Source organism: Rattus norvegicus, chromosome 12, assembly GCF_036323735.1.
Source record: "Rattus norvegicus strain BN/NHsdMcwi chromosome 12, GRCr8, whole genome shotgun sequence".
NCBI lineage: Eukaryota > Metazoa > Chordata > Mammalia > Rodentia > Muridae > Rattus > Rattus norvegicus.
In genome coordinates, this window is record NC_086030.1 from 3716153 (window position 1) to 3737181 (window position 21029).

General features: G+C 45.7%; 1 pseudogene; it reads right to left on the reverse strand.

Annotated features, from left to right (window-relative positions):
- Window positions 1-4351: 4351 nt before the first annotated feature.
- LOC120099624 (uncharacterized) overlaps window positions 4352-21029 on the reverse strand; it is a 242269-nt pseudogene continuing 225591 nt past the window's right edge.

Here is a 21029-nt window from a genome sequence, read left to right on the forward strand (position 1 = left end):
TATCAGGATTTTCAGGAGTACTTTGATTCACAGTGAATGTGGCCTCTGGATTTGGCTCCTCTAATTGGTGCTAACTTGTATACTGTGGCTCTAGCCTGTTGATGTCTGTAGATGAGGGCCCTTGAAGGGATTATTGTACTTGCAGGAGTGACAGGCAAATAGAAGCTGCCTGGGATTTGACATTTATTGTTTGTGGTTCAGCAACACGCACTTCCAGCTCCTGCGTGAATGGACTCAATTGAAGAACAATATAAGGATTTTGCTGAATGAGAACAGACAACTGCTGGTGGAGCAGACTAAACTGCCAGCATCCTATGAGAAAGCAAAGAAGTTCAGTGAGGAGGCCAGCAATTACATCTGTGTCCCCAGAGCCAAGCAACAGCAGGTAGGGTTAGGCCTCAGGGACAGGTTGTCCTCATGTCTTATCATAAACATAGACAAACCAATGTAACTGTCCATTACTGTTACATGTACTGACCTGTGTCCCATCCAAGTGTTCATTTATGTAATCATTTACAAGGCTTTCTGTGGAGATAGCCCTTTTTCAAGAAACTTCATGTTTGGAAAGCAAATGCTCCTGCTCTTTGAAAATCTGCAATTTATTAAGGGAGATAGGTTGATCACACATCACAGCACTACATGCCATTATGTGTGGAGGGTGCTATGTGGGAGCCCCTCTTTAGACTTGCACAGGGCTTTGAGGGATGAAGCAAAAGCCTGGAGCTCATTTTCTTTACAGGGATCCTGTGAGATTCCAGGAAGATAGTAGTTTGCGAGGAGGAGAGCCTGGTGGAAATGCTAAAGAAATGGTTCTCATTGTCCTCTTTTGGTGGATTTGTACTTTCTCCCCCGTTTTCCCTGTATATCAAGACCATCTCTTCATGCTTCCTAAATCTTGGGTACCAGACAGTGCCTGAGTAGCAGCATGTCAGTCCTGTTTTGTTTGGGTGTTGCTAGAGAGTTCATATCTTGTCCTTATACTCTGAAGCTGGTTGGAAGAGCAGGGATGTGGAAAGGGGTTCTCAAACGCAGAGAATTGGCATGAGAGATTTGAGACTTCAAGAACAAAGTTATCCATATATACCCCCATTCTCATCAAGAAGAGTGCTATCTAGGCCCTTTTATTCCTCTAGGGAAAAAGAGCTGAGTAGATATTCTTAAAATACCTGCTTTGAGTAGTCTATTTTATGTTGTTCCTCCAGCATGATGCAAACTTCATTGTTTTCTGCCAACTTCTGATTTTTGGTGTGTGTGTGTGTTTGTGTGTGTGTGTGTGTGTGTGTGTGTGTGTGTGTGTGTGTGTGTGTTTGTGTGTGTGTACATTGCTGTGGTGACCTATAATTTGTGGGTATTTGGGGACACCAGATAATGACATCTGATTTTGTCCAGTCATTCTCTAACTTAGACCTTTTAGCCTAGGTCTCTCAGCAAACCTTCAGCTTCCTATTTTGTGCTGGCCAGCAGTCTTTGCATTACTTGTCCAGTTCCAGGTAGAGCCCCCTCTCTTATTTGTCTCAACACATTCTTTAGCCATTCAACTATTTTAAAAATAAGGCTTAGATTTCTTCACTTTACCTGAGTAGAGGTATCCCCCTTGAAGATCCTGGTTTGTCTTATTGGCTTCACCATGATCTTACATGGAATCTTATAGTGTGCATCCCTCTGTTGACATTGTTTTCCTGACTATATCGTTGGCCTGGCATTCTTTCAGGATAGATTCCCTGTCAGTCCTGTACAGAAAGTTGTAGTTCAGAAAAGTCACTGTCGTTTATTTCATTATTCTCCTTCTGACTGATATTGAGGTTGTTTTAATATCACGTGAACTATAATGTTACGAAAAGTTCCTGAAAACTGGCATTGAGTCACTGTCTTCCTCTGATGCTTCCAAGGTCTTCTATGAAGGCAGCAGGGTAGTTTTAGTGAGGGGCCTATGATGAGTCAACATAAAGCTTACTGAAGGCTTTTCTTCAAATCCTCTCTCTGGGGAATTTGGTGTTGTGTTGTTTAGGTTATCTGTGCAAAGTTTGTAACTCAGGTAGGACCAGCAAGTATCTGCTTAGAAAGATTTTCTGAAGTGGAAATAAGTACAGGCCAGGACAGCACAGCCTGCTGGAGTCTAAGAGACTTGTACACATCATAGCTCCCACTAATTCCTCACTGAACAGGAAACCTGCTGGATAAAAACTTAGTTTCCTTTGTGTGTGAGGGTGTGTGTGTGTATGCATGTGTGTGTTTGTATTTGTGTGCGAGTGTGTCAGTATATGTGTGTGTGTGAATCTGTGTGTAAGGGTTCATGTGTGGGTGTGTGAGAGAGTGTTTGTGTGTGAGTATGTGTGTGTGTTTACATGTGTATATGTATGTGTGTATGTGTGTGTGTTTATGTGTGTGTATGTGTGTGTGTTCGTTTGTGTGTGTGTCTATGTGTGTGTGAGTGAGTGTGTGAGTTTGTGTGTGTGTGTGTTTTTGTGGATGTATGCGAGTGTGTGTGTTTGTGTGTCTATGTCTGTGTGTGTATGTGTGAGTGTTTGTGTGTTTGTATGTGTGAGAGTGTCTGTGCATGTGTATGTGTGTATGTGTGTGTGTGTGTCTGTCTGTGTGTGAATGAGTGTATGAGTGTGTGAGTGAGTGTTTGTGTATGTGTGTGTGTGTGTCAGTGTATATGTGTGTCTCTGTCTGTGTGAGTGTGCATGTGTGTTTGTGTTGGTGTCTGAGAGGGTGTGTGGGTATGTGTGTGAGTATGTGTGTGTGTTTATGTGTAAATATGTATGTGTGTGTTTATGGGTTTGTATGAGTGTGTGTTCGTTTGTGTGTATGTGTGTATGTGTGTGTTTGTGTGTGTGTGTGTCTGTGTGTCTAGCATTCACCTCTATAATTGACATGGTTCATCTGTGCCTCCCAGTAGATCCCTATAGCAGGCTCCTGTCTTCATGCACTCCTTAGCTTCATCAATCTTATCTACTTTTGGTTGCAATATATATGTGTATATATATATATATATATGTGTGTGTGTGTGTGTGTGTGTGTGTGTGTGTATATATATATGTGTGTGTGTGTGTGTACACACACACACACACACACACACACACACACACCTATATACCCATGTGGGGCAGTCTCTGAATGATCATTTTTTCAGTGTCTGTTCCAACCTCTTGCTTCCATATCCCCACCTATGAATATATTTGTTCTCCCTTTTAACAAGGAATGAAGCATCTGCATTTCGGTGGTCCTGCCTCTTGAGAGGTGAATGCTAGCAGCAAACATTGAACTGAGACTGGCCTTCCCATTGGAGGAAATAGTGAAAGTATTGGAAGAGCTGAAGGGGTTTGCAACCCCATAAGAATAACAATGCCAACCAACTAGAGCTCCCAGGGACTAAACCATTACCCAAGGACTATACATGGACTGATCCATGGCTCCAGCTGCATATGTACCAAAGGATGGCCTTGTTGGGCACCAATGGAAGGAGAGGCCCTTGGTCCTGCCAAGGCTGGATCCCCCAGTGTAGGTGTATTGGGGGGGGGATTGGGTGGAGAACGCCATTATAGAAGAAGGGGGATGGGATAGAGGGCTTATGTCCAGGAACCAGGACAGGAAATAACACTTGAAATGTAAGTAAAAATATTCAATAAATGAAAAAAATACTGAAAAAATGAATTTGTGACCAATGGTGCTGGGTTAATTCCTCACAAGTTGATCAGATCTTGAAGAAGCTCAGATTGACAGATTTCTAGGGCAGGAGCGCCCAAAATTCCCTGCTTCAATAAAAATAGGGCTATGTATTCAGGCCCTTCTCAGCTTAAGAGATACAGGCTGTCCCTTCACATGTCATTGGAGACAGAACAAAACAAAACAAAACAAAAGTTCAGAGCCTATACACTGGAAAAAGGAATCTGGGTGTGGTCGTTGTTTGGCCTTGTCTACCTGGATGGTTAATCAAAAGAGTTCCTCTTTTCTGTATTTGAAATATGGAAATGAGCTGGAGAAATGAATCAGCAGTTAAGCACAGTGGCTGCTCTTTCAGAAGACCTGGTTTGGATCCCTAGTACCCACATGGCAGCTCTCAACACTCCATAACTCTAGTCCCAGGGATCTCATGCCCTCTTCTGATCTTTCTACACACCAGGCACACACACTAGTGCACAGATATACATGCAAGCAAAACACCTGTGGACATAATAACAAAGAAACAAACAAATACAAGCGAATAAATAAATCTATGGAAACCACTATATCTCAACAGGACATAGGTTTGCTACAAACAGTAAGTGAACTTTTTTTTGTCATCTACTTGAATTTATTCTTACATTCTTAAATAAAAGATGAAAAGGAGGAGGAGGAGAAAGAAGAGGAGGAGGAGGAGGAGGAGGAGGAGGATGAGGAGGAGGAGGAGGAGGAGGAGGAGGAGGAGTTGGTGGAGATGGTGGTGGTTTTGGTGGCCAAAGAAGTTATTCATAAACACTGAACAGGAACTAAGACTCCAAATCTTGGGTACTCCTTGTACCCTCAGTCTCAGATCCCTGACAGACTCCCACCCTCTCAGGGTTCCTTTTCAACAAGACACCTATATCAGCAGCAGAGGTATCTGGGGTCATCACTGAGATTGTGAACAATGGGATAGAAGGGAAAAGTTCAAAAATGGGAGCTGAGAAGGAGAAGGGATGAAGAAGAGAGATCCTAGCCTCTAGCGGACAGAGTCAGGCCACAGGAGGGGAAAGTGAGCCAGTATGGGAGTGCCCCTCCTGACTGTTGTGGCCCATGCTCCCTGGACCCCAGAGCACCCCATGGTTTGTTCTTCAGTCCACTCCCCTATTCCTGAAGCCTCAGAGGCCCAACTCCAAGTCCTCCAGCTCCTCCTCCAGAACCCTGTGCCATGTCAGCTTCTTCAGCTGTTCTCTGCTGAACTTCCCGGCCTGGAAGTGCTACTGCAGCTCCTCCACCTATCAGATTCTTCCTTAGGTGCTTGATCTTCTTGGCTTTCTCTGTGGTAGCAGCAGAATCGGGTGCATGGAAGGCAGCTAGAGATGTGGCTTGGGGGCCATGGTGAGCACTGGGTGTCTGGGCTGAGTGTCCCACAGACACCTTATCAAGGGTCCTGCTCAAGGCCTCTGCATCTTTCTCCTGTGGCTGGCTCCTCTTCTCCTTCAGGTTGCATTTGTCTGTCTTGGAGAGGCCTGCTTCACCACTGTCAGGTCTGGATGGGGTGACCTGTGTGGTGGCGTCAGGGCACTGCCCTGGGGGAAGTTCTGGTTTATTCTTGAAAAACTTCACATACTTGTTTTCATAGGCTGGGATTCTTGGAGCACGTATCCTTCTTTGACCCTCCGCTGCTTGTGCCTTGTCCGATCGGGTCTCTGTGTTGAGGCAGTGTAGTTGCCGCTGGTCTCGTCAGTTACATAGAGAGTTGCCATCGAACCCAAAAAATGAATTTCTAGGGGTAATAAGTGGAATTGTCCTGCTTTTAAGCTCTTGATAAATGGCAGCATTCATTCCTTTTTAAAATTGCTTTTTAGGTGACCTGGGTTGGATCTGGAATTGTGTTGGCTCGTTTTGAGTTTCAGAACTCAAGTAGACTAGGCCTTTTATATGCATCATTGTTGCTGTCTAGTGGATGAGTTAGGTCCATTTTAAACCTAATGCAGGCACCATAGAGTGAGTTTGGAGAGGATATACTTAGAACAACTCCCTGGCCTCTGGGTTAAAAATTCTAGCTGTCTTCTAGATAACCCACTGTCTCTACAGGGAAACCTTGCTCAGGCTACCTTCTTAATTTCCACCACCTTATGTCACTGACATGACGGATGCCTGAAGAACACTTTTCTTCAGCCAGATCTGCTTCTTCCCAGGTGCCCCCTTGTTCTATATCTAGAAGGCTCATTCATATTCATCTCCTTCCACAAACCCTGTGTATCCTTCAGAACACAGTTGAGTTCTTCCCAGCATATGGGAATAACACCAGACAATGGAGACTCTAGAGTCAGGAAAACATCTAAGAAGCCAGGGCACTCAGATTGCATATGATCCTGATAACCAATGGGGAAGACAGGGTGGATAGACAGATGGCCACTTCTCTATTCAACATTTGAGAGCCCATATGCACTTCATAATTCAGGAAAGACTCTACATGTATACCTGTAAATAGCTCAGCTGATTACTACTAATTGCTTGGTGTGCTCTGAGTTAACTTCTAATCCAGGAATACTTCAAGAGGAATACAAGGTTTGACGGCCTTTGCGTATTCAAACCCAGCTGCAGAAATACCAAGGAGGGAGAGTTACAGGAATATTAAATACAGAAGCCCCTAGCATGAATCTCAGGAACAAGGCAGCTGCCTAACCAGAGGAGCAAGCTTGAGCTTTGAAGTGAAGGACTTTGCTCCCACACACTCCTGGCTGGAGATGAGATGGAAGTTAGGACATTAATCTCAGATCTCTAGCTCCCAGAGCATAACACAGCTTCAAGGTTCAGTTCTTTGTTAGCTGTTGTTTTCTTGTATGCTGCTTTTAGGATTATTTCTTTTAGTTTTCTTTCCTTCTCTTTTCTCCCTTCCTTCCTTCCTTCCTTTCTTTTTTAAGACAGGGTTTTACTGTGGAGCTCTAGTTTTCCTGGAACTCGATCTTTTGACCAGTATGGCCTTGAACTCATAGGGATCTGCCTGCCTCTGTCCCACAAATGGTAGGATTAAACACAAGGCATACACCATCACTGCCTGGCTAGAATTATTTATTTATTTTGTATTTTTGACATCCTGATTGTATGTCACAGAGAATTTCTTCTCTGGTTCTGTCTGTTTGGATTTCTACATGGATGTTATACTTGCAAGCTTAATTATTTCTATAAATTTGTGATGATTTCTGCTAGAATTTCACTGAAATATAAGTCTGTCTCATCCAATCAATGTTACTTCGGCTGTTCCCTGCTATACCCCATGAATTCTTAGGTTTGGACTCTTTAATGTGTCCCAGGATCTTTGGAATATTGTTTATGCTTCTTATTTTCCCTCTTGTCCTCTATGCCTGAGATTTGTTCTTGTGCATGATCTTATCTCTTTTTTTTTTTTTATTTTCCTTTCTTTTATTTTGGAGGTGGGGACTGAATCCAGTAATCTTATCTCTTAATGACAGTCTTTGTTGTGGTTTCTACCAGTTTGACCATCCTCTTCAAATATTTTTATTAGTTTAGTTTTCAAAGATTCAATCTCCTTCCAAAGTTTTTCCTCTATATTTTGAAATTCTACTACTGTTCTGTTAACTATTACGTTTACTTTTGAGGCTATCTGGACAAGGTTTTAGATATATTTCCTTAATTCATGAATGTATTTGACTCCTTATGATCATCAATTCTTTTGAATAGTAAGGCTGTAAATTCTTTCTTGGACATTTCAATTATTTCTGTATTGGATACTTTGGTTTCTGTAACTTAGATCTGCATGCAGTCCAGCTATGATGACTGGGGGAATTTGACTTTGATTTCAGATGAGTGACTGAGGCAATCTAGTCCTCGCTATGTGCCAACAGGATCAAGCATGGGGCAACACCTTAAGCACCAAGGTGACCAGATGGAGTCAAAAGTTTGGTCACCCCCAGATTCTACAAACCTGTTGGAGACTGGATACCCAATTGCAGACCAGATAGCCTGTCTACAATCAGGTGACTAAACACAGAGCTACAGGCCCAAAGTAACCTCTAGAAACATAGAAAGGAAGACTTGAGGCCTGACAGTAACCTTTGGCACCTCAGACTTCAGGATTTCATACCCATATTGATGTCAGATACCACTGGAAGCAAAATTGCAGTATTTCGAGGGAAACCTGAGCAAACTGGAACCAAACCTCAGGCCCTGTACTGACCTGGTCTGGAAATGTGGTTGCAAGGTACTCTCTGGTCCTGTAGGAATTGGAAGTCTGGATCCCGGACAAAGTCCCACATAAGCTGGAGGCTCAGTCACAGGCACACTCTAGACATCAGGCATTTCTGCAAAAAAAAATAATTTTTCATCGGTTCATGTGCTGATAAACTCTGAGGCTGACCCCATATTTTTCCTTGAGTATCCACCAGGAGTGGTATATATGGATTATGATAGTGGTTTTGTTTTTAATTCCTTCAGTAGCCTCCATATTAGTCTCTACAGCCATTATGATAATTCACATTCCTACCAGCTATGTAAACCTATAGTCATTTATTTCTGTATTAAAAACTAAAACCACAAATACTATTTGGATGTGTGACTGATATATATGTCAGGGGATATGTGTACCACAGGGCAGAGCTGAGGGTTGGAGAGAGTCTGTATGGAATCGGTTCCTTCTTCCACCTTTACATTGGTTCGAAGAATTGAACCTGGGTCAACAGGCCAGGATCTAAATTTCTTTACATACCGAATCATCCTTTTGCATGAGGCGACATGGAATTTCAGTGGAGTTTCTGTTTGTATTCCCTTGGTGGCTAAAATCATATTTATTGGTTTTCTGTATATCTGTTTAGGAGTTTAAGGCTGGAATTGTGGCTTAGTGGTAGAATATTTACCCAGCATCCAGTTCTGGCTGCAGGCCCGATTCATACACACACCCTCACACACACACACACACACACACACACACACACACAATCACACACACACACACACACAGAAACACACACACACACAGAAACACACACATGCACACATATGAGAGACAGAGTCACAAAGACACAGAGAAACAGAAACTGATAGAGAGACAGAAATTTTTATTCAGATCATTTGCCCATCTAATTATATTGTTTATTAGCTATCATTGTTTTATTTTGGTTTTGTTTTTAGATAAGATCTTACTGTAAAGCCCTATATGGTCTAAAACAAGCTATGTAAAGGGGATGGCCTAGACTTCACAGAGTTTGCCTGTTTATGCAGACACTGGTTAGGATTGGAATGTGCCACACTGTCTTTCCCTACTTTACTTCTTTATAGGATGGAGATTTATTCTGGGTTAGATGAATGATTGAGCAAAGATATCCTCTCCAGAATACTTTGGGGTCTTAAGTTACTCAGTTTGATCCATTTTGAGTTGATTTGCATAGAGCAGGAGAGACGGGGATCTAGTGTTACTCTTCAATGTGTAGCTACTCAATTTGCCTGACATCACCTGTTTAAGAATACCTGTTCTCCAACACACCTTTATTAAGTAAGGATCAGATGGCTGTAACTACATGAGTTATTTCTCAGTCCTCTCTTCTATTCCATTGACACATAATGCATGCGTTTAAATAAAATCCTGCCTTTTATTATCCTGACTCAGTCTAATTTTGAAATTAGGTAATGTGATACTGGGAGCATTTGTGGTTTTGATCAGGATTCCTCTGGCTATTCAAAAGAATCTTTTTTAACAATAAAAAAAGTCCTTTAATATTGATCTCTAGCCTGTATATCAGTGCTTCTCACTCTTCCTAAAGCTGTAGCCCTTTAATAGAGTCCTTGTGCTTTGGTGACCCCTAACTATAACCTTACAAAGTGGTTGCAATCCACAAATTACAAAACGTTACTCTACACACACCCACACACTTGACCTCACTCTCCCGAAGGTATAAATTGACTCTCTCCATAACAAGTACATCACACACACACACACACACACACACACACACACACACACACACGTGTAAAGTCTTAAAATATCTGGTATAATTCAGCAGTGCATCTGTCCCATCTTATCCTTGTTGAAGAAGTTGGACACTTTTTTTTTTACTACAGCTTCAATATCATTGCTTTTTAAAGGTATATATTTGGAACAAGGTTTTACTGTGCAGCCCTGGCTATCCAGGGACTCACTCTGTAGACTAGGCTGACCTAAATCTCACAGAGATCTTTGGGCTTCTGCCTTCCAAATGCTGAGATTAAGGTATGTGTGTCACCAAGATCAATAACATTGTTTTTTACATTTCATTTAGGTGTTTTTATACCCTGCAAATGGTTATGAGTCATGAAGTGGGTGCTGAGACTTGAACTTGGGTGCTGTGGATGAGCAACTGGGCCTCTTAATCACCAAGCTATCGCTCCAGTCCATTACATGGTTTTTGGTCAAAAGAATAAGATATGAATTATATTTCTGTCTCTGAGTGGAAACATGACAGTCTGAATTATTCAAGGCCTATAATATAGATACATAGCATAGGCTCCTCCCATCAAATTAATTCAGATGGATTTGTCAATCAAATGGACAGAAAACAAACTTCAAAAACTATAACCTTGAAACATAAGTCATCTAAAGACCTTAAAAGGATACAAGAAATAACTATCCCTTCGATGAATTGATGTACTTATACATTCTAGGAACCCCTCCCTTGATGCAGCTGCTTACAGATTGTCCGGTTAGATTTATTTTTTCTTTTTGGTCACCTTGGCAAAAACCAGGATCAACAGGTAAGAAGGAACTTCTGTTGAAAAATTCTCCCCTTAAACGTGGCTATACAGAAGTCTGTGGAGGAATTTTCTTGAATAAGGGCTAATGCAGGAGGCCCCAGCAAATGTGTTGTTGTTGTTTTTTTTTTTTTTTTTTTTGTTTTGCTTGTATTGTTTTGTAGACACCATTTTGATAAAGAGTGGACAGGCATGAGGTCAGCTTACATCAGATGATAAAGGAATAAGTGGGATCCAATGGGGAATTTAGGAAGGATTGTATCAAATTTAGTAAGTAGTTTTCTCCTCTGTGTCCCTGTGTCTGACAGGATGAGGTTGGTCCTTTTCCTCAGGTATACTAAGGGAACTAACTTCTCAACGAAAGCCGCTTCTCAAATGCCAGCACACCTCAGCATTGAGGGAAAAGAGACACAACTCCATTCTGCTGACCTTGGCAACTTGATGAGTTCCCTGGGAATTTTAGGAACTTTGACTAAGGACAATCCAGGATTCCCAGCTTCAATATTGAAAAGAATTTTGGGATTAAACAGTTTATCAGAAGAGTTGGAGCCTTTTATTAAAGATATTTTTTATTATAGATATAATCATGAAGCTTAAGAGAAAGAGACATGCTCAGAAGAAAGTAAGATACACGGGAGATTACAAATATGGGTTTGTAAAAGAGAGCAAAATGTACCGAGGTGTGGGAACATGTAGTGCCATATTGGATTTGGGTCTGGCCGCTTTGTAACTGCTTGGCCACAGTTAAGAAGTCATGGGATTGTTGGACAGAGGCTGAAAAGCTCTCAGGGAGAACTTTCCCTCGGGATGGAGACCCTCTAACTCTAATGACCAGACCGAGACACCACAGGATGCAATCAGCAAGAGGATTTGGTTTATTGTCGGGATACACAGGCACAGGCACCTGAGGGCGCTTCAGTCACTCGGGGGACTGGCGCGCCCCACGGAACCAAGGATGGGCTTTTTATAGGATTTTGGGGAGCAGAAGCAAGCATACAGAAGCAGATGCATGGTTACAGGGATATAATTGGTGGATTCTAATGTGGCAAGGGTTCAGCCCAGGGGCAAGTTTCTTAGCTACCTTCCTGAAACATAACGGCTGACTCGGCCCCCCCACCAGGGTGTGGGACCTCTCCCGGGGCTTTTCTCATTGTCAGGTGCTCAACCGCAGTCGTCCTGTTGCCAGGCCTTCAACCAAACACATCCTGCTTGGCAGCCGCTGTGTAATCAGTGTTCTAACCTTTCTCTGAACCAGTCATCTTAAGTACAGCCTTGCAAAATGGCGTTACTGCTGCTAAGCTGGGGTCTTTCATTCCCCCATTTTTTTTTGTTAACTTTGAGTGAAATCTTTCACTCGACTTGGTCAAGAAATTTCTGTCTCTTGTTGTCTCAGCCTATGGTATTGCTGCGTCAGTACGAGGGTCTGAATGATTGAAAGTCTATCCCTCATGAACTGTACCAGCCTATTAAGGATGCAGGGTCCAAAAAGAAGAATGAGGAGAAGAATAAGTAGGGGTCCCATCAGGGTAGACAGGAGGGTAGGAAACCAAGGGGATCGGTTAAACCACCCCTCGAACCATCCCTGTTGGGAATCAAACAGTTTTTGTCTTTGGGCCAGGCGTTCTCGAAGCTTAGCCATATTATCTCTTACTATTTTAGTATGGTCTGTATAGAAACAGCACTCTTCTTTTAGAGCAGCACATAATCTACCCTCGCGGAGGAACAACATATCTAGCCCTCGTCTATTTTGGAGGACCACTTCAGACAACGATGTTAAGGACTTTTCTAATGTATTCACAGACTCTTCTATAGCTTTAAGATCTGCATTCATGGCTGCTTGTAACTGACGGAAATGGCCAGTTTCAATGAGTGCAGTGGTCCCGGTCCCTATACCCGCGGCCACTCCCCCCAAGGTGATTCCTCCTAGGAGTAAAGCTAAAGTCAGGGTGGCAGGCTCTTGTCGGAAACGAGTCTGTCTCTCGAAAAACGAGTATATATACTCGGATTCATGGTAGGTGACTTTGGGCCAAATTTCTATTAATACACAATAGTCAGAGGATTGGTTGAGGACTGTGGCTGAGATGCAGGGTGTTAGTCCGGTATTGTAGGCCCAGTATGTGCCTTTTGGGGCTTGCAGGAAGTAGTTCCCGATGGGAATCTTCTGAGTGGTGTTGTAGAGGGTCTGGTGTCTGCGTACCCACACGGTGTCTCCAATCTGGAACGGGTGTGGCACCACCGGATGCTCAAGCTTGTCCTGGTAAGCAGCGGCCAAAGGTCTCCAGACGTCTCTCTGCACAATCTGTAGGGCCTGTAAATGGGCCCTCAGAGAAGGGCTGTCAGCAAAATCAGCAATGTTTGAATCAAAGAAATGGACAAATGGGGGTGGTGCTCCATACATTATTTCAAAAGGAGTTAGACCATGGGGGCCCGGGGTATTCCGGGCCCGATATAGAACTAGGGGAAGGAGGGCCACCCAATCCTTTGAGCCAGTTGCAAGCGTAAGTTTGGATAAAGTCTCCTTAATTGTTTTATTCATGCGTTCTACCTGACCTGAACTCTGGGGTCTATAGGCACAATGTAATTTCCATTCAATCCCCAGCAATTTGGCCACCAACTGACTTACTTGGGAGACGAAAGCGGGCCCGTTGTCCGACCCCAATGCTTGAGGCATGCCATACCTGAGAAAGATTTCCTCGAGGAGCTTCTTGGTGACCATTTTTGCAGTCTCGTGCTTTGTGGGGAAGGCTTCGACCCATCCTGAGAAGGTGTCTACAAACAGTAGGAGATACTTGTATCCATATATACCTGGTTTAATTTCAGTAAAATCAATTTCTCAATGGATGTCGGGACGGTGTCCCCTAGGACGAACTCCTTGTCCAATCATGGTCCTTCTCGGGTTAACCTGAGCGCATGCTTTGCAACTCTCAGTCACCTTTTGTATCTCTTTGTCCCGATTTAAAAAACACAGATTTATCTCTTCTCGATCTAGTAAGGTTTTCATCTTCTTAAACCCCAAATGGGTTAATTTATGTAGAAAGGAGATCAATTCAAAAGTCATTTTTATTGGCATAACTGTCTTTTCTTTGTAGACCCACTGTTTTAGTTGAGGGTGGTAGATGGCCCCCATTTTTTTTAGGAGCTCTATGTCCTCATGGGCATAAACCCAACTGGTTTGTCCCACTGGTGGGGGCGTGGGTTGGTCTGGGCTATTTAAGGACAAGATTTGTTTGCTCATGGCCGCTTCTCGCGCCGTGGCATCGGCCAGCCGGTTTCCTCGTGCCTCTGGGTTATGCCCTTTCTGGTGTCCTGGACAATGCATAATACTCAGTCTTTTGGGCAAGAATAGGGCTTCTAAGAGGGTCAGAATTTCAGCCTTATTTTTAATATCTTTATCCTCAGATGTGAGCAGCCCCCGCCTCCGGTAGATCTCCCCGTGGATGTGTGCCGTGGCAAAGGCATAACGGCTGTCTGTATATATATTTAGCCTCTTACCTTTTGCCGTCTTGAGCGCCTGAGTCAAGGCGATGAGTTCAGCCCGTTGTGCGGAGGTACCAGCAGGCAGGGCTTTCGCCCAAATCACTTTGTCCTCCGTAGTGACCGCAGCTCCAACCTTTTGCTCTCCCTCTGCCAAGAAGCTGTTGCCATCCGTGTACCATGTGTGGTCAGCATTCTGAAGAGGCTGGTCCGATAGGTCCGGCCTGGTTCCATGTACTTCTGCGAGGATTTGTAGGCAGTCATGCTGTTCTGCCTCCTCTGGTAGAGGAAGCAAGGTGGCAGGATTGAGGGCGACTACGGACCCAAACTGAACCCGTTCTGCATCCAGTAACAAGGCTTGGTAGTGGGTCATGCGAGAATTAGAGAGCCAGCGGTCTGGGGGCTGCTTTACCAAGGCCTCCACTGCGTGGGGTGTTAGGATGGTGAGTGGCTGTCCCAAAGTCAATTTTCTAGTGTCCTTGATCAGGACAGCAATAGCAGCCACCATCTTTAGGCACGGTGGCCAGCCGGAAGCCACAGGGTCTAATTTCTTAGACAGGTAGGCCACAGGGCGTTTCCAGGGTCCCAACCTTTGTGTTAGGACCCCTTTAGCATACCCCTGTTTCTCATCGATGAACAGTTACTGAGCAAATTGTAAGGGTTTTGGAACAGTCGGATGAATATCTTCTACCCTCTTGTTGACCTCTCTCAAGTCTTGTACTGGCCTATAATCTCCAGTGCCGTGTTTCTTAACAGGCAGAAGAGGCGTATTCCAAGGCGACCGGCAGGGGACTAGGATGCCTTGATCCAGAAGCCTCGTAATGTGAGGCCTTATACCTTGATAAGCTTCATGTGACAGGGGGTATTGTTTTATGGAGACTGGAATTAAGGGGGGCTGTTGGAGCGCCAGCCCCATCCCACCAGTCTCTGCCCAAGCCAGTGGAAAATTCGTGACCCAAGTGTCTATTTCTAGGGATTGTGGCTTGTCCTGTCCCGGTTCATATAGTCTATATTCATCCTCTAATTGTAGGGTTAGAACTTGAAGGGGAGTTCTGTGGGGGCCAGTTATTTGGGCCCCTCCTTCCTCAAAATGAATTTGTGCTTTTAGTTTGGTGAGCAGGTCACGGCCCAGCAGAGGGTACGGGCAGTCCGGAACATGTAAAAAGGAATGGGTCACCTTACCGTTAGCCAGCTGAACCCGGCGGTCCGTAGTCCATCGGTATTGTTTCTCACCAGTAGCTCCTTGTACCCAGGCTGTCCGGTCGCTGAGTTGTCCTGAAGCTCGGGTGAGGACTGAATGCTGGGCTCCTGTGTCTACCAGGAAAGTAACCGGCTGCCCCCCAACTTTAAGCGTTACCCTGGGCTCAGGGGGGGCTCCTGGCCCTGACCTCCCTAATCTTTATCTAGAGCCAAGAGGGAGGTTCGTGGTCGAGGCTTTCGGGGTCCGCCAGGCTTCTTGGGGCACTCTCTGGCCCAGTGCCCTTTCTCTTTGCAATAGGCACATTGATCTTTATCCAGCTTCAGCCCCTTTCGAGCTCCCCCCTATCTCCCTTCCTTTCTTGGCCCTGAACTACGGCGGCCAAGATTCGACTCAATTCTCTCTCTTCCCTCTCTCTGCGAACTCTATCTTCTTTTTCTTTCAGCTTCTTTAAGTAAATCCTGTAATGTATAGCCCTGTAAATTTTTTAACCTCTGTAACTTAGTCTTCCTGTAATACCTGTTTTACCTGAGCCAAATTAGTAGGGCGTCGTATAGCCCCTTGGAGACCCGCTAGAAGCAACTGGCGATAAAGGCGTAGGTGTCCCTTACCTTCAGCTGTATTAAAATCCCAGTTTGGTCTCTTAAGTGGGAATGTAGCATCAATTTCCTCAGGCAGCTGGGTGGGACACCCATCATCTCCCAGAACATGCTTTCTGGCCTCTAGGAACACTCTTTGTTTTTCTTCTGAGGTTAAGAGGGCCTGTAAGAGCTGTTGGCAGTCATCCCAAGTAGGCTGGTGGGTAAGTAAAACAGATTCTATTAGGTCGGTGAGTGCCACCGGATCATTGGAGAAAGAAGGGTTGTGTTGTTTCCAATTGTAAATGTCAGCTGCTGAAAACGGCCAGTATTGGGTCTGGCCACCGGTTCCCTGTCTAAGTGGGAAAGTCTGGGAGGTTGAATCTGGCATCACCTAGCGTTTATTGCGCAATCTCCCTGCGACAGGGGAGAAACCCTTATCAGACTGTGGCCCGCCGGCGGCTCTGTCTCCTCCGTTTCAGCCGGGCCTGTCAGAGAGAAGATCTATGAGAGGGGAGTTTGGATCTGCCGGGAGGAGAGGTTTCTTAGAAGGCTCTGATTTCACAAAGGTAGAGACTGTCCCATGTTAGTTCTAAGGAAGATTAGGACACAGAGAAAACAAACAACACCAACAGTCAAACAAACAACAGACAGGCGTGCTGCACAGCTTTGGTACCAAACTGAAAGCAAAAAGTCAGATGGAGGTGGCAAAGGTCCGGGGCCCTCTGAAAGCCAAAAATACAGACAGAGGTGCCGTAAGTCCGGATCCTCCTCCTCTAACCAGAGTCCCAGATTGGGCCCCGAAAAGTCGGGCCCCTAACACCCTTGGAACGTCTTCCAGGGCTGCGGGGCGAGAAGTCCGAGCTCGTCAGCTCCTTCTTCGTCCCGCCCAAATTCCAAACAACCTGGCTGAGCGCTCACAGAACAGACCTGGCTGAGTGCTCACAGAACAGTCAGAATAAGGCAGAACGAGACAGAATCAGACAGACGCCGGCCGGCTTACCTCCCAGTGGGTGGTCGGTGGTCCCTGGGTGGAGGATCTCCTTTCCTGGCCAACGCACCAAATGAAAAGCTCTCAGGGAGAACTTTCCCTCGGGATGGAGACCCTCCAACTCTAATGACCAGACCGAGACACCACAGGATGCAATCAGCAAGAGGATTTGGTTTATTGTCGGGATACACAGGCACAGGCACCTGAGGGCGCTTCAGTCACTCGGGGGACTGGCGCGCCCCACGGAACCAAGGATGAGCTTTTTATAGGATTTTGGGGAGCAGAAGCAAGCATACAGAAGCAGATGCATGGTTACAGGGATATAATTGGTGGATTCTAATGTGGCAAGGGTTCAGCCCAGGGGCAAGTTTCTTAGCTACCTTCCTGAAACATAACGGCTGACTCGGCCCCCCCACCAGGGTGTGGGACCTCTCCCGGGGCTTTTCTCATTGTCAGGTGCTCAACCGCAGTCGTCCTGTTGCCAGGCCTTCAACCAAACACATCCTGCTTGGCAGCCGCTGTGTAATCAGTGTTCTAACCTTTCTCTGAACCAGTCATCTTAAGTACAGCCTTGCAAAATGGCATTACTGCTGCTAAGCTGGGGTCTTTCAAGGCCTCTCCCGTGTATTTACGGCACGGGAAGAAAAGACCAAGTAGTAACACCCGGTGTCTCCACTGCATGACCTCTGCTGAGCCCGGCTGATGCATGTGGAACTGACACACCTGGACCACACCTTGGTGGTGGTCAATTTACTTCTGCCTTTTACTTCCTCAGCCTTTATCCTTGAGATTTAGGCTGGTCTTCTGGGATTTCTCCCTAATTAATTCAGGTCTCCTAGTTGGTCTTTTGTTACCGAAGTCATGAGCCAGGTAGTCACGAGCCAGGGTTTCCCACTGTGCTTCCCAGTTATTTTCTACCTGGAGACTTGGGTATATAAGTGGTGAATAAAGCTACAGGAGTCTCTCACTCTTTTTCCTCACTCTCACTCTTCCTTCCGCTCTTCCTCCCGCCCCTCTCTCTCTCTCTCTCTCTCTCTCTCTCTTCCTCTCTTCCTCTCCTGGTTTGACACGATAACCTGTGTGTGTGTATGTGTGTTTCTTTCATCCTGTAGGCTTTCGCCCGATTCTTGGTACCGTGTCAGTGCTGGCGCTGACAAATGGAGGTCCCACCGAGATCGGAGAAGAAAGGGGGTACCACCTACGGGACGTCCCTGGAGCCTGGCCGGCATAGGAGAAGGGACAGATTGGAGGTAAGATGGGCCAGAAAAGGCCTGGATGATTTGGGCTAGCCTGAGTAAAACTTGTCATAAAAAAGGGACAAGGTCATGGTAAAGTGTTTTTGCATATGCGTTCTGTTAGAGTTATATTTTAGTCTTTGGACCCTGACTAGAGATAGTTTACACCCTAGACATGAGAGAGAACGGGTTTGGGAAAAACAGTCCTCCCTGACTCTCCGCAGATGCTTTGGAGAAAGAGAAAAATCTTTTCAGAGCTCTCCTACGAACAGAGGGAAAGCAGGAGACGTCCTGCCTCTCTGCTGGCTCCTATTGGAGAAATGCTTATTTCTGGTTCTGGGTTCCATAGGTAGGATATGTGTGTCCCTTCGGTGGGACACCATCTAGTTTTTTCCCTTTATGTCTATTGTCTGTCCTTGGTGCACCAAGCTGTCCATGTCTGTCAGTTTATGTCTGTGGTTTTTGTTTCTCGTTGTTTAGATGTTTTATGTTTCATGTTCAAAAGGAAAAATGGTAAAAACTTTATCTGTCAATCGTTCTCACCTTGTTTTGGTTTTAACTCCTTTTGAGAAGGAACAAATGAGTGAAAAGCAGTTTCAATCGACCTTTAGAGCCCTGCACCTGTAGCTTGGAGCATAGGTCAGCTGGAGAAGCTGCCCGGGGGCTAAGCGTCTCCACGAGCTGATCTTAAAGGCACCAACAGCTCCTCAGCTTCTATGTTAAGGGAGCGGATGGTTGTTTCTTTTAGAAAAATCCCTGACTTATTATGAGACTTAGCAGGTGACAAGGTGCTTCTCTTAAAATCATAGCTAGAAAAGTAAAAATGGTGCTTGGTCTAAATATTAAAGATAGGTGTAGCAACTTCAATTTTGTTTCTGATTGGTTTTAAATGTATAAATGTGCTCTACATGCCTTGGTTATGGACTATTGGCTTTTAAGTTATTGGATATGATTAAAAAGGTATAATATTGGTGACAGAAAGTTGACATAAAGCTGGTAATTTGGATGGAGTCATTCTGGACAACATGTGGCATGAGCCAACCTAGGGAAACAGGTCTAAATTGAGATAATATTTTTATAGAATTCGTACTCTAGAAACCAGGCTTCTAAAAGAATTTAGGACAATGTCTCTTTGTTGAGGTATTGGAGACCGCACCATCGTGAGTTCATATGTAGGAATTGGCAGTCAAACTGAAAGACCCCAGCTTAGCAGCAGTAACGCCATTTTGCAAGGCTATATTTAAGATGACTGGTTCAGAAAAGGGTTAGAACACTGAGTACACAGCGGCTGCCAAGCAGGATGTGTTTGGTTGAAGACCTGGCAACAGGACGACTTCGGTTGAGCACCTGACAATGAAAAAAAAAGCCCCGGGAGAGGTCCCACACCCTGGTGGGGGGCTGAGTCAGTTGTTATGTTCCAGAAAGGTAGCTAAGAAACTTGCCCCTGGGCTGAACCCTTGGGGGGCCGAGTCAGCCGTTATGTTTCAAGAAGGTAGCTAGGAAACTTGCTCCCGGGCTAAACCCTTGCCATATTAGAATCCACCAATTATATCCCTGTAACCATGCATCTGCTTCTGTATGCTTGCTTCTGCTCCCCAAAATCCTATAAAAGCCCATCCTTGGTTCCGTGGGGCGCGCCAGTTCCCCGAGTGACTGAGGCGCCCGCAGGTGCCTGTGCCTGTGTATCCCGACAATAAACCAAATCCTCTTGCTGATTGCATCCTGTGGTGTCTCGGTCTGGTCTTTGGAGTTGGAGGGTCTCCATCCCGAGGGAAAGTTCTCCCTGAGAGCTTTTCATTTGGTGCATTGGCCGGGAAAGGAGATCCTCCACCCAGGGACCACCGACCACCCACTGGGAGGTAAGCCGGCCGGCGTCTGTCTGATTCTGTCTCCTTCTGCCTTATTCTGTCTGTTCTGTGAGCGCTCAGCCAGGTCTGTTCTGTGAGTGCTCAGCCAGGTTCTGTGGGCGCTCAGCCGGGTCTGTTCTGTGAGCGCTCAGCCGGGTTCTGTGAGCGCTCAGTCGGGTCTGTTCTGTGAGCGCTCAGCCGGGTCTGTTCTGTGAGCGCTCAGCCAGGTCTGTTCTTTGAGCGCTCAGCCAGGTCTGTTCTGTGAGCGCTCAGCCAGGTCTGTTCTGTGAGCGCTCAGCCAGGTTGTTTGGAATTTGGGCGGGACGAAGAAGGAGCTGACGAGCTCGGACTTCTCGCCCCGCAGCCCTGGAAGACGTTCCAAGGGTGTTGGGGCCCGACTTTTCGGGGCCCAATCTGGGAGAGGAGAAAGATCCGGACTAACGGCACCTCTGTCTGTATTTTTGGCTTTCAGAGGGCCCCGGACCTTTGCCACCTCCATCTGACTTTTTGCTTTCAGTTTGGTACCAAAGCCGTGCAGCACGCCTGTCTGTTGTTTGTTTGACTGTTGGTGTTGTTTGTTTTCTCTGTGTTCTAATCTTCCTTAGAACTAACATGGGACAGTCCTAACAACGCCCCCAAGTCTCAGTCTTGATCATTGGAAAGACGTCCACGGCCGGGCACACAACCAGTCCGTCGAGGTTAAAAAAGGAAAATGACAGACTCTCTGCACATCCGAGTGGCCCACTTTTGGAGCGGGATGGCCAGTGAATGGCACATTTAATAAGATCATTATTTTACAGGTTAAAGATCGGGTCGTCCACGGACATCCTGACCAGGTTTCTTATATTATCACTTGAGAGAGTATCGCCTTAAACCCCCCCTCCTGGGCGGAACCCTTCGTGGACCTGAATTGGCCTCCCCTCAAGCCCCAGCCTGTCCCCTCGGCCCCGCCCGGTCTGCCGGCCACGTCTTCCTCTCTCTACCTTTGTGAAATCAGAGCCTTCTAAGAAACCTGTCCTCCCGGAAGACCCAAACTCCCCTCTCATAGATCTTCTCTCTGACAGGCCCGGCTAAAACGGAGGAGACAGAGCCGCCGGCCAGATCAGTTGCCGGGCCACAGTCTGATAAAGGTTTTTCCCCTGTCGCAGGGAGATTGCGCAATAAGCGCGAGGTGATGCCAGATTCAACCTCCCAGACTTTAACCGGTGGCCAGACCCAATACTGGCCGTTTTCAGCAGCTGACATTTACAATTGGAAACAACACAACCCTTCTTTCTCCAAAGATCCGGTGGCACTCACCGACCTAATAGAATC